The sequence below is a fragment of the Lutjanus erythropterus genome, chromosome 23 (assembly GCF_056507025.1).
Source record: "Lutjanus erythropterus isolate fLutEry1 chromosome 23, fLutEry1.hap2, whole genome shotgun sequence".
NCBI lineage: Eukaryota > Metazoa > Chordata > Actinopteri > Lutjaniformes > Lutjanidae > Lutjanus > Lutjanus erythropterus.
The window spans coordinates 4,895,840-4,909,502 of record NC_139339.1 but is presented as its reverse complement, the minus strand read 5'-3'; the positions used below and the strand labels follow the sequence as shown (position 1 = coordinate 4,909,502).

Here is a 13,663-nt window from a genome sequence, read left to right as displayed (position 1 = left end):
ACATCGCCCAATCAGACAGTGTTTTCCTTTTTGAGCTTCTACTGCACTGTGTTTGTTCAGTGATTGGACAAAACTTTAATGAAATATTTTTCCTGTTAGCAAAAAAAAAAAACCCCTGATAGTTGTTAGAGTTAGTTGATGTTAGGTTAGACCAGATACGTCATTGGCAAAATGCCATTTGGATCCCAGTGTATGACTATGAATCTTTTTTTTAAGGCTGAGCGGATTAAGGGTTTAGTCTCGTCTGGGGTCAAGTTTCAAGGACACTCCTTCACTGTCCTGATGACCACAGTTAATACAACCACAAGCTTTCACTCTGCCAGAGCATCTTTGAAAAAGCTCCCGGGCTTCTGCTCTGTAGGTCTTAACTCCCGCGGAGAGAAACTGCCTCTGGGGATCAATGAAGTTTCACATTATTATTGTGCTGTAACACAAGAAACATGGCTCATTGTGAGCATACGAGATGACGACTCGGCTTACCGTTTCTATAATTCTTGGCTGTGGGCCAGTGGATTATAATCCTCCTCTCAAGGGACGTAAATTTTCAGTCATTATTCCTGCGACTCAAAATGGATTTGTGGGATGTATGCTGATCCAAGTGCAACTGTGTGGGGTGTGGAAATGGCTTAAGTGTTCTGAAGGAGGCAAATAAGGAGAAGGAAAAGACTTCTAAACAAAAAGAGCATTACGTATTCAAGGTGGCAGTCACAAAGATAGCACAGTACTGCAGGCAGTGAAACATTTATTGTGATTACACAACACAGAACACCCACAATCTTAGAAAAATGTATATATTCAAATGTGACCTACAGTACGGACTGAAAATAGGCTCCATGTGTTGTTTCGTCACGTTTGCTGCAAACACTTTTGCCTTTGTACCACAAACATGCTGATCTAACACAACAGAGTCTGTTTTCGGCTGCTATACGTCTTAATTTCATGCGTAAAGAAAATCTTTCAAAGATTGTGTTCTACGGCAAAGTTTAGCTCTAATCAAAGCAGACCAACCCCTGGAAAGAAAATCAGAAGCAGTTAAGGCAGAGAAGTACAATAAATCTAGGTTAATACATCATAAATCTATGGTAATACAAGAGAGATAAGGTGAGAACAAGATAAAAGCAGAGAGGAAATGGGATACCGCGCGGAAAATCTGATAGGTATGAGGGAGGAGAGAGAGACGGAGACAAAAACATGTCAGAGAATTTCTTTTCTTGCTTCTCCTAAAAAGAGACATACGAGGAGAGGAAAAGGGAGGCGGAGGAGGAGGAGAAAGCAATTAAGCAGCTGAAGAGAGAAGAGAAGTAAAGAGGAAAAAGTCCTCTCATCTCTCTGCTACGCTTTGATGAAGCGAGGCAGGTCCTGTGAAGCAGAGTATGATTAAAAGAAAGTGAAAATTATATGGGAAAATTACATTGGTAAGGACCACACACACACACACACACACACACACACACACACACACACAGAATAAAAAGGTGCAAATATAGATATTCAGATTACTGACATATTGTACTCACACAGAGGACAGTGTAAATCTTTCATGCTGTAAACAGCCAGAAAAATGAACACAAAAACAGACACATGCACACTCAATTACATAAGAACAAACACACACGCGCTGTCCTTCTCTATTCTTTAAGTCTTAACCACAACAACTGTCATCTGTCCCTTGTAAAAGCTACTTATCTCTCGCACAAACTGGACAGACAGACAGGGAAAGAAAAGAGGACTTTGCAGGGGGAAAACACCGAGGCAGCGCCGTGGACACTCTGAGAGGAACGAGAGAGAAGGAGAAGAAAAGGAGGAGAGGGAGAGATTGCAGGGAGAGGGAGAGGATTAGGGGAGATATAATGGGCTATAATCCTTTTCTATTGAGAGACTGATCCAAGAATCGCTGATGGGGTGTCAGTTTGAAAGAGCTTTTTTGTCCAAGATATGAGTCTGCTTTTAGGCTGCTTCTACCTTTAGCTCAAATGTCTCAGGCAAAACAAAAAATAGCACTCAAGTAGCTCATCTTTTTTTAAACAGTAATGTGGTTTTATGAACAGTTGTTTTAATTTTAGTAATAATGTTACATAACCAATCAAACACACAGGCTCACATTCATTATATTCTTATCTGTTGCTTTAAAATATGGATTTACATTCATTTCGAACAACTGTATCATCCTCTGTTTTATTTCCCTCACTCTCCCACACTATAGATGTAAAACAGAAAGTGCTAACCATTTTATACATGCCAGTGGTGCACAGTCACATTTTGCAGTCAGAAGCCATGCATCAAAAAGCTGCAACAATTAGTAGATTAATCGATCCATGAATTGATGTTCAATTAACTGTTTCAGTAATTTTTTAAGCAAAAATGTCAAACATTAGCTTGTTCCACCTTCTTGAAAGTAATGATTTTATGCTTTTTTTAAATCATTTATGAGAGTAAATAAAGTAGTGGCAGGAGGGGATGTAGCTCAGTGGTAGAGCGCATGCTTTGCATGTATGAGGTCCTGGGATCAATCCCCAGCATCTCCAAATATATTTATAACCTTCAGTGTGTATTGGACGAGAAAAAAAAAACAATTTGTGTTTATGATGCGCAATAAGATAGAGAAATGTGCTTCGGTGATGAGATGCTGACTGTCACAAAGCTGTGAACCTCCTGGATGAGCACACGGTCTGAGGAGCCTGGGTGTGTGTGTGTATGAGAAAATATTGTTTACCTCAAAGCTCAGAGCTAACAGAGCTAAAGTAGAGATGCAATAAAGGAGGTTATTGATGTGAGACAGATGGGTGGAAGGATGGAGGAAAGATCAATGAAGGGATAATACACAACCTCCACCAGCAATCTCAAAAAAAAAAAAAAAGAAAACGTTCTGTGGATGGTGTTTGAATAGAATATCGACTGTGATTGAAACCTGGCTTTTGAGACTAAATATGTGTTGAAGGAATGACTGTGTTGTCACTTTGAGAAGCATTACCAAACTAGGTATTTGAGTGAAATAAATGCTTTGACAAAGCTGGGAAGTGATGCGGAAAAGACTAAAACTGTTTGAATGAATTTTTGTCATAATACGGTGATGAGGAAACAGATTTTGGCAGCCATTTGAAAGGGATTTGGAGAGAGTTTTGAGAAGAATTCGTCACATGGATTTTCATAATGCAGCTCCTTATTATAAGGCAAATTCTCACAGGAGGAAAAATGGTTAAAACAAATACATAAGCACGCTTATTTCCATAGAGATTTAAAAAAAATATGTAGAAAACTACTGAAAATCAACAAATATACATTTTAACACAATGTGCAGGCTCACATCCACATATAGTTTTTGGAGAGAGAAAGAAAAATGTAAAGGTGATAACTCATTAATAGCAAGACCAGATGGTATGTAGTTCACTGTGTCAAAAACACCAAGTCGTATAAATTTAGAGCAGCTACTTTTGAAGGTGAGAAGCTAGTCAACATGGAGAAGTGGGGAACAAAGGAAGAAGTTATTGCTATAAGAGATCAATGAACAGGCTCCAGGAAATAAAATATTGCTTTTTTACAGGTTACACTCGGGTAGCCACATCCCCTGGTGAGTGGTAAACTCCAATTGTGAGCGTTCAACTCAAAAATGTGAAGAGGACGTTTTGTATGTGTTGTTGTTCAGAACTTGTTCCGCGTTTTAGCCTCAACCCCTCTGCTCTCTCTTCACTGAAAGTACAACATCTCTCACTGCTGTCGACACAGAGGCGACTGGCACGGCTGAGCGAACGATGGCAGGTGTCCAAAAAAGTGACCAAAAGTCATCAAAAGTGAGTATCACTCTTAAATTGACTGCTTCCAAAAATTACAAAACTTTGAAAACCCCCCACCTCAAAACAATCTACTTTCTGTTGCTGTGGTTTGCACAGTTCAAAATAAACAGTATTTCCCAAAAAACATGTCAGGTTCAAGTCTATGAAGGACATGTAGCTTTATGTCCATGGTAATAGTAAAGGTTTGTCTTTGTGAAACTGGTGAAAAAGTTTCTTGTAAGAGAATAACAAATTATCGAAATTGTGGCCAAATCCCTCAATCAAAGCTTTATTTCCACGGCAACATTTTGCATATTCTCTGACAGCATTACATAGCCTATGAAACATATAAAGACGTAAAGACCTACATATTAAACACATATACTTGAATATCACAAAACATGCAGAGCGCAAAAAATCTGCTATTTCAGATCTTTATTTTATAGGAGATTGATTACATTTCGCTTGAAAATGACCAATCATCGATCCTTCCTATTTTCAACTCAAACTCTGTACATCTCATTTGCCAGAATCACAAGACAGCCAGTCTGGGCAGAAACATGAAGGAGGGGATGTAGCTCAGTGGTAGAGCGCATGCTTCGCATGTATGAGGTCCTGGGTTCAATCCCCAGCATCTCCACTTGTTGCAGTTATTTGGAACAGTAAAATGATACAAACATCTCAGCAACATGTAATAATACTGGAATACAAACTACAAATCTGTTTGTATTTGCACCAGAGGTGGTGCGAGCCCATCGGCATCCTTGGAGGGACTACTGGCAGCTGTGGGGGGGTGATTGTTGGTGTGCTGACAGTGAGAAACATCCATGGCAACGGCTCATTTCTAACAAACAATGGCAGCTCTTGAAGAGATTAGCATAAATACTGTGATTGTATCAGTTATATCAGAAGTGAAGAGTATTTGTTGTTGATGTTTTCACTCTTCTTCTGGTCAGCCAAAGAGAGCTGATTTGATTGGTTGAAATTAGCCCATGTTAGACATGACAGATGGTTCATCCAATCACCTGCCAGGGGATTTCTTGAAAGCTCCCACCCTTTCCCAAACAGTTTCTACTGATGGCTTCCCAGATGGTTCTGTGTAACAAGCCATCTGGTATGTCAGGTTAGAAAACCAGGCCCTGTTTCAAAAAACAGGATTACTGAAAATTCTGAGTTTGTTAAGCCTGAGATGAGGGAAACCATTTTCTGTTTCAGAAACAGAGATAACTTAAACCTAACCTGCTGGCTAGTAGGTTCTCTTCAACAAACTCTGAGTCACTCTCTCTGATGCCTCTCCTCCTGCAGAGCCTGAAGCAGCTGTCTGACACACCCCAGTTTCATTTTCTCATTCATTCAGTCGTTCATATCAAAGCGCATATCGCTGCCACCTGCATTTTGACCTCATCAGGTTACAGATGATAAACTTATTTTAATATCAAATGTAACATACAGTTGGATTCTAGCACATTAAAGAAATTAAGGTCTGGTAAATGATGAATAAGTGAACTACACTCAAAGTGTTAACTTCAAGGAGCCATTGTGACTGAGCTAACGGTTGGCTCGCAGACTACAGCACTTCACCGCCAGCCCTGCAAGCAGTAACCAGAGATAGGTGTGCAAAAAAAAGGTACATCTGGACAGTCACTGCAGAAATGGCCCCAGATTGCTTCTTTTTTACTCAACATTTGCTCTTTCTACATCTTGCAGTCTTGTTAGTTATTTAAATACTACAGACATCATGATGCACATAGCCTAATTAATTACAATGTGGTACACATTTTAAAGAGCCACTCAATTCGAATTTCTCTCAGTTATACAGAATCAAGATGAATCAGGATGAAATATTAAAGGTTTAGACAAAAAAAAAAAAAAAAAAAAAAACACTTGCTAACACTGTAATGCTGTGGTGAATGTTGGGGAGGTGACTCAGAAGTCTTGACTTCAATCCCCACCATCTCCAGTTGTGTTCACTGAGTGCAAATCAAACGACTGCTAGACATGATGCTGCAGGCAAAAACAAAAATAGTTACTTTGCATGAAGGCAGCTATCCATCAGAGAGTAGCACTTGATATAAACAGCGGCTGACCCAGTTTATTTAAGTTCAGAACATTGGTTTCAGTTGCAACATTGTGAAAATCCGAGCGCATTTCAGAATATCAGATAATATGTTTGCCTACCTAGAGGCTAGCTGTGCACAGCTATCAAAGTGCCTTATCTTACGACATCAGAGATAAAAAATATCTATACATATTGAATAAGTCTCGGCTGAAAAACACTGAGGAACAAGAGCGTAACATCAGCAGAAGAACTTTTCTGAATCATTGCCTGAGACAGCTACCACTATCATTAATAAAATACCAAATGATGACATTTTCAGTGGAGGAATGGTGTCACTTTCCATTTCAGGAACTCAAATGAAATGTGACATGAAGCGTTAGTGGTTTATCAAGCCTACGGCGGTCTGGTATCATATCAAGATACTTCAGATATGGAAAAAAAAAAAATGCACTAGTCAACGAAACTACATTTGGTTTGTCAGGTATGGAGATTAGTTTTTACAGAGGGAAGTGTCTCAGTGGAAATGTCTATTTTTGATGGTGGAACAACTTCTTAGGAGTGAAATCATTCATATGCAGACTCCTACTGTGATTCACTGACGTTCACACCATTTATAGACTCAGAGATCTGCTTCAACAGGGCCATGTTCATGCTACATTCATTCAGCAATGGTCTGTTTCTGCTTTACAGCCAATTCACTGCAGTTCTGAAACACTAAATCATTTTACACAAAGATTCCTACAGTCCCTCATCGCCTCTTTAGATAACAAATGATGTTTTAACGGGACGTTGAGCCTGTAACCACCATGTAAGTATGAGAATTTCTTATATTGCAGTTTTGTTTGGATGGACAGTAAACAAGCCTGGGCAGACATGTCCTTTCTTCTTATACTGCAGCACTTATCTTAAATGGATTTCTTATCTCCTGAGAGTGGAAATGATGATTTATGAAACAGTGATAACATCGACTCCTTCAGTCAAATTGATGAGGATTCTAGTGTTTCCTAATTTATCATACATCAGTTTATGTGCCACTGCAAATAAACAGATCTAAAATTACACACCATTAACATCTATTTATCTGTCAATTATGACCCTCTGGCGCTCTCTCTTATGATTACAGTAACATCTCAAACAGACTTTCAAATTGGTTATTATGAAACAAGAATTACCACCTCACCTTACAATACCAGTACAGGTACCAATACTAGTACCCTTAAAATGATACAGATACCAATGCATTACTTCATTAGATACCTTTTCTCCAAGGTTCTTCTTTATGAGGGACGTTTGTGGTGATTGGCAGTGAGCACAACCATATAAAAAGCATTTTTTTCTAGATCTAGTTATTAGAAAAAGGATTGGTTGAAGGTACCTGTTCCTATGAAATATCATGACCAATGACGAAGTCTGCTAATCTGAATGTCGGACGGTTGGCTCAAAAATCTACCAAAGTTGTTTGAGGATATGGAGAGCAGGCAACATCATCTCACCAAAACAATAAAGTAACAAAAAAGAGGGCGAGATGGAGTAAAGTAAATTGGTGATATGAGACTGTGGGGAGCCTCTCGATCTCTGAAAAAAATGATTCTCGTCCAGCTTATTCTCTACTTTGCCAGTTTATTTGCATTCAAGCAGTCTCTGAGAGAGAGATGCAGCTCAGAGGGGGAGAAAAGGTCCAGCTGTTCATGAGTGACAGTCAGACAGTAGTTATCTATCTCTGTACTGCTCCAGACGGTATTTGTGAGCAGGGCTGTGTCTGTGTATCTGCGTGACTGTCTGTCACAGTGGGTGTCCTCTAGCACTGACGATGACTTTGCAAAAATAACACGACTTACTCCCAAAGCAGATGTTTCTTTTTAGAACTGATTCTGTATTGAGAGTAAATATCAGTTTTGTCTGGTGTGTGTTTGCATCACTGTGTGTACTGAGTGTATTTGTGTGATGCCAAATCAAGACCAATGTCTTGGCGCAGTATTGCAGTGCAATGAATGTTTAGAAAATGACAACAAGTGTAACAAGACTTTAAAATAATGACTTGAAAATTGAGCTTGAATGTAAAGTGTTTATGTGAAACAGATTGATCATGCACACACGTAACTAAAATATGGAGATGGAGATACATGCTGCATGTCTTTGTAATGTATTCATGTCACATACACACAAACACACACAGCAGGAGCAAACAGAGGGACGTGGAAATAGAGATAAGAGTTCATATTTCTCTAATCTGGAGGGAGTAAAGTATTAAACTGCTATGTCTGGCAGGAACTTCCTTTGGTGTGCAAAATAAATGGTTATGTCAGGAGGTGCCGGTCAGATTGTATCCATCTGCAGCTGCTCAGCGATCCTCACCAAAACTCAAGAAGTAGCCTAATATAGAAGTAAGCATGATGCACATGTTACATTTAGATGTTTTTGTAAGGTTGCTTGTTTATTTTTATCTTTTATTTTAGATAGTTTTGTAAGAATACAATATTGTTTAATTTCTCAGGTTTCACTTTTTTTGTAAAGCCTAGTTTTTATTTTTAGTTCAGTTAACCAAAATGTTCTTTCTAAAATCTAGTTTTAGTTATTGGTTTGGTTTTGAATAACTAAAACAACATTGATATATGCAAAACTGTGGGGATGTAGCTCAGTGGTAGAGCGCATGCTTTGCATGTATGAGGTCCTGGGTTCAATCCCCAGCATCTCCACTCTCTCTAATGCATAATGAGATCCTGTTCTGGATTGGGTAATGAGCTCCTGGACAAATGGTGCTGACTATTCATGTAACCTTAATTAGCTCTGACATTCACCAGTTACATAAATTGAGAAACTGTTCTAGTTATTTTTTAAATCAAACAGGTACTATCAGAATATCAATTAGTATCAGTATTCATAAGCACTATCCATATCATTATCGAAAATCATAATATCCTAATATACCCATCCCTAAATTCCATGTTTAATTTGAAGTTTTCTTAAACCTTTCTTGAGGAAAGTAATAAACTGTATTAAAACAGCTTTAACACTGGTAGCTACACGACTTGCACAGGTTAATCCCTGTCTGTCACTGTTAGCACAGACTCCAGTCTGCATGTTAGCTTCAGTTTCGGTGTCAACTTTATCCCTGTAGCCCTCTGGCCACTTTCCATCTTTGCAAATGCCACTGGTGGAGGAGTTGTTAAGATGGTGACTTTCTAGCAGTTTGGAGACAGATGCTGCGGGAGCAAAGTTACAGCACAGATGGAGCAATATTTCACTGACTGGTAAGGAGGAGACACACACACAAACACAAACACACACAAATACAATTGATCTGGCAACTAAAAGGATACCTGGGTTAATGCCAGCACTACACTCAGCCTCAGGTGATGTCACACCATCTCTTTGGTCTCAATCAGGCGATGGGCCAGAGGGCATCTGCCCACCAACTCATACTGTTATCAACACCTGTCTGTCACTGTTCCTGTCTGTTCCCTATCAGCATGTTGTTGTATTTCTGTCTGTATCTTTCTCTCCCTCTTCCCCTCTGTTCTGAAACTTTTCCCTTCGAAAAGACAGACGCCGCCCCTTTCTCTTCTGCCTCCATTCCTTCTCCTCTACTTCCGTCTCCTCTTGTCGTTGGGGTCTGAGCATTCTTGGAAATGACGGCTGTAAAGCCAACAGCTGTGAAGTGACGGCATTTAACTAATTGCATCAACAGAACGCGCTGAGGGGTCGACAGAGACTAAATACATTGTGTCAGCCCTGAAAAATATGCACACTCCCTTGGGACTCTCAGTAACAACCTTGTTTTGACTGATCATCCTTGCATCCCTTTCTGGCCAGCCAGGGTTATTTTTAAGACGCTGAACTGCAACAGTTACTCCACTTTTACCAAACTCTGACGCCTCTGTCATCATGGGAATAGTAAAAGAAAGACTCTTCTTCACCGTCTGCTAATGTGGAGGAGCCACATCCCTGGGGGATGCCCCAAGAAGAAAGCAAGCGCTTATGTTTTGTCTGCAACTGTTATTATCTGTCTGTTTTTATGACATAGTGTCTACAATGAGAATAAGGCTGTTGCAACTCCAGTTTTAGAAGAAAATGTAAATTTGAATATTGAGCTCACAGAAGTGGGCAGTACACCAGTTGTGTTACCATTTCTGGTGGCCTGCTCTGCCATGACATGGATTTCATAATACTGCCATTGCTGTGATACATTTCTTAGCATATTAAAACTAATGTGTTTTAATGTGGCTGTGATAAAACACAGATAGAGGGCTGTGCACATACTCACAGAACTGGAACATCAACAACTATGTTCCTTGCAAACACTGTATATCATGCAGAGTGTGTAACACAAGATGTGGGAGATAACATTACAGGCAAAGCATGCCAATTTCTCTGTTGTTGGCAACAAGAACCAACACAAAGTCTTCATCTACTCCCACCGTCCAAGCTTGTGAAGTCCCACTGGATTAACTTTATTTTGATGGACATGTCCCCACAACAACTGGAAAACTCATATGTGTGCCAAGCTTGCCACTTTACTTCAGACTGCTTTCTTACTGAGGGCCGGTATAAAGCAAGCAAGCTTCAGACTGGATGATACTGCACCGGTGTGTTTGTCTTTGTTTTGCTATGAACTCGAGGTACCTGAGGTGAACCTGAGGTACACTAACCTTTGTACTTATATTTATATACTTTGAGTTTTCTGCCACATAAATGCCGTTCAGATGTCTAACCCTTGCCCCTATCTAGCTCTGAAAATAAATATGTTCACTAAGCAACCCACATTATGGGGCAGATTTATCCTCTCAAAACACAGGCATTTTTTTCATTTCCAATTGAAGCAAATTAACAGGCTTTTAAAATATTTTTTTCTTTCTGAAGATATGTTCCCTTACATTGCCAATAGAGTGAAAGAGGTAGAATGATGTATCCCTTACACCAGTAAGTATCCCTTTATATTTTTGTAATACTGTGATACATCACTGTAAAAAACAAACAACCCAAAAAAATACTGTGCTGTGCTTGACTTTGTAGCTAAATAAAACCAGTGCAACTGCATTGTTCTCCTATGAATCTAAACAATTGAAATGAATAGCTTTATCCTGTCTATCCCTAAGGAACTGCTGCACTCAGTGTGGGATAACTTGTTGAATCTCTTTCAGTCAGCAACTTGGCTGTTCAATACTGACAAGAAGAAGAAGAAGAAGAAGAAGAAGAAGAAGAAGAAGAAGAAGAAGAAGAAGAAGAAAACCAAAAACCACTGGTGCCATAATCCTCCCTGTCTCTGTCTCACTCTGCTCCTCTCACTCTGTGACCTATATTTCTATCTTCTTCTCCCTGGTGCTCAGCTGAACAATTACACAACCGGCCGGGGATTCATGGATACACTGGTTGAGTTTCAACAAAAACAGGATGCTTATCAAGGCGTCGGCCTTTAGAGACACACACAGATTTGTACATGTATACTGATAACCCTCATTTCCTCAGCTCTAACCTTAACCATCACAACTACATGCTTAACCTTAAGCCTTATCCTACACTTTACTTAAATCCAAGTCTTAACCCTTAGAAAGCTCTGTGCAGAAGTGAGGACCAACAAAAATGTCCACACTTTTACAGTAACCTCAGTTTCAAGGCGTAATACTCAAATTGCTCCTCACAAAGACACACATACAAGAGAATAAACACATACAGCAGACCTCACAGTTGTGCTGCCAGAGACTATAAAACACACACACACACACACACACACACACACACACACACACACACACACACACACACACACACACACACACGCACACACACACACACAAAGGCTGTGTTTTGGGAAATGATGCATTTGCATAACTGTCCTCTTACTGATGTTACAGCTACACTGTACTGTGGGTGTACATTTGTTCCTATTTGTTTTAACTTCCCTCACACACACACACGCACACACACACACACACACACACACACACACACACACACACACACACACACACACACACAGTTATGTAATAACCTTTCTTTATTCTAGACAAGAGTTGTGACCCCTTTTTCTTGCCATTAGATAACTAAGTGACAAAGATGAGAGACAAAAACAGAATGAAAACATTAGGTAAGGCTTTTACTCCAAGTCTCACTTTGGTACAAAAAAAAAAAAAAGATACTCCACCCACTTCCTATTAAATACTGCACTCCGTGGACTGACTGCTAAAATAAATAGTCTGGATTTAACTGAAGCACATTTGCTGCAATCTCTCCCTCTCACAGAGTATTCCCACCCAGCATCTTCCACACACGGACACGATTAAGATTCCACAGCGCACCCAGATTCCAGAGTATTCCCTGAGTAAACAGTGCCTCCTACATTTTTGCATATTAGGTTTGGTATATTAGTTGCACATCCCTTTTCAAAACCAAAATTACAAAGTGCTTTACAAAGAGAGAATAAATTAGACAATAGGTCAATGAGCCATCCAGAATGCTTGTTAAATCGCATGGCTGATTAGAAAAGTTTTGCTACAAAGACCCTCAGGGTTAAGTAAATGATAACTGAGTTGATAAATGTTGAAGGAGACGGTAAACTGACTAATGAATGGAGATGCAAATTCAAGCAAAAGTATCCCCTTGTATACTGTCGTTTCTGAGTAGCTCTGCATCTAAACACTGCAGCAGACATCTGAACTCTTTTTTTAACTCCCTAAACTTCATGACGCATTTTCTATATTTCACTATAGTGACCTGCAGCATCATTTTTGGTGTATTTAAACACCTGAGCTTTGTGTTGTAGATACTTTAAGCTGTCATTGATAACCAGAACTGGAAATATACATTGAAATGTTGAGATCTGTGATTTTCTTTATGCTGTTAAACTCTGCAACTTTTCTCATTTGTATTGTATCGCAACATTTTAGAGTTCAACTGGTGTCTAAAGGGTTAACACAGTAAGCACCCAATAGAACTTTAACTGGGGTGTTAGGCAGCAGTCGGTGCTCAAACTACTTCACAGCACAATTTCATGGCCTTTTTGAGCATCAAGTCTGAGCAGAATTCATACTGGCCAGACAGCTAAACTTCTTATCTTTGATTTAAGCCAGCTTCGGTTTCCAGCCAGATGAACTCTGAGGCCAATGCAGTTCTCTGGAAGCAGTGCTGACCCCGTTCCCTTTTCTAAGTTGGCCGATTCTTACAGAACTTCATCCAAAATGTTTGTGGTTTTACTGTGAGTAACTTCAGAGACTGAAATATCATGCAGAGCGCACACAGGACACTGGTTTTTCCACACAGAAAGACTGGGTGGGAGCATATTTAAGGAGGTAACTTACAACCTGATTGTTTTGTAAGCTGTTCAAACGATAAACTGGAGCTGCGACTAATGATTGTTGTCATAATCGATTGATCTAGTCTGTAAAGTGTCAAGAAATTGTGAAAAACACTCATCACAATTTCCCAGAGCCCAAAGTGACATTTTCAAATCACAGTCCAACTTCCAAATACTATTTATTTACTGTCATATATGTCAAAGCAGTAAATTCTTACATTTCATTGACATTTTTACTTTAAAAATTAAAAACAATTTATCAGAAATAATGGGCAACTAATTTTTGTAAACCTCCACAATAAGCTTATTACTAAACAAACTCTTTGAGTGAAAACTTTCTTTATTTATGGAAAAACTGAAGGTGACAGAAAACGCAGTACGATGCACACGCAAACTGACAATTCTGTTATACAGTAGGGAGAAAAACACCAGTCTGTTTTTTGTCAATCTAATACAGAGGGGACGATCTGCGCTCTAAGCCACCTACATGCTTGTGGGACCACTAACACTGTTTATGAAGATGTTTTGGTGGTAACCATCATG

General features: G+C 39.4%; 1 protein-coding gene and 3 non-coding genes across 4 annotated transcripts in view; 3 read left to right on the top strand and 1 right to left on the bottom strand.

Annotated features, from left to right (window-relative positions):
* The window catches only part of m1ap (meiosis 1 associated protein), a 47,698-nt gene that overhangs the window by 21,978 nt on the left and 12,057 nt on the right, over positions 1-13,663 (bottom strand). The gene's annotated exons all lie outside the window — the stretch shown is intronic.
* On the top strand, positions 2,454-2,525 carry trnaa-ugc (transfer RNA alanine (anticodon UGC)). Its single transcript has one exon. It is a non-coding gene; the product is annotated as a tRNA-Ala (tRNA).
* Positions 4,339-4,410, top strand: trnaa-cgc (transfer RNA alanine (anticodon CGC)). The gene has a single exon. It is a non-coding gene; the product is annotated as a tRNA-Ala (tRNA).
* On the top strand, positions 8,454-8,525 carry trnaa-ugc (transfer RNA alanine (anticodon UGC)). Its single transcript has one exon. It is a non-coding gene; the product is annotated as a tRNA-Ala (tRNA).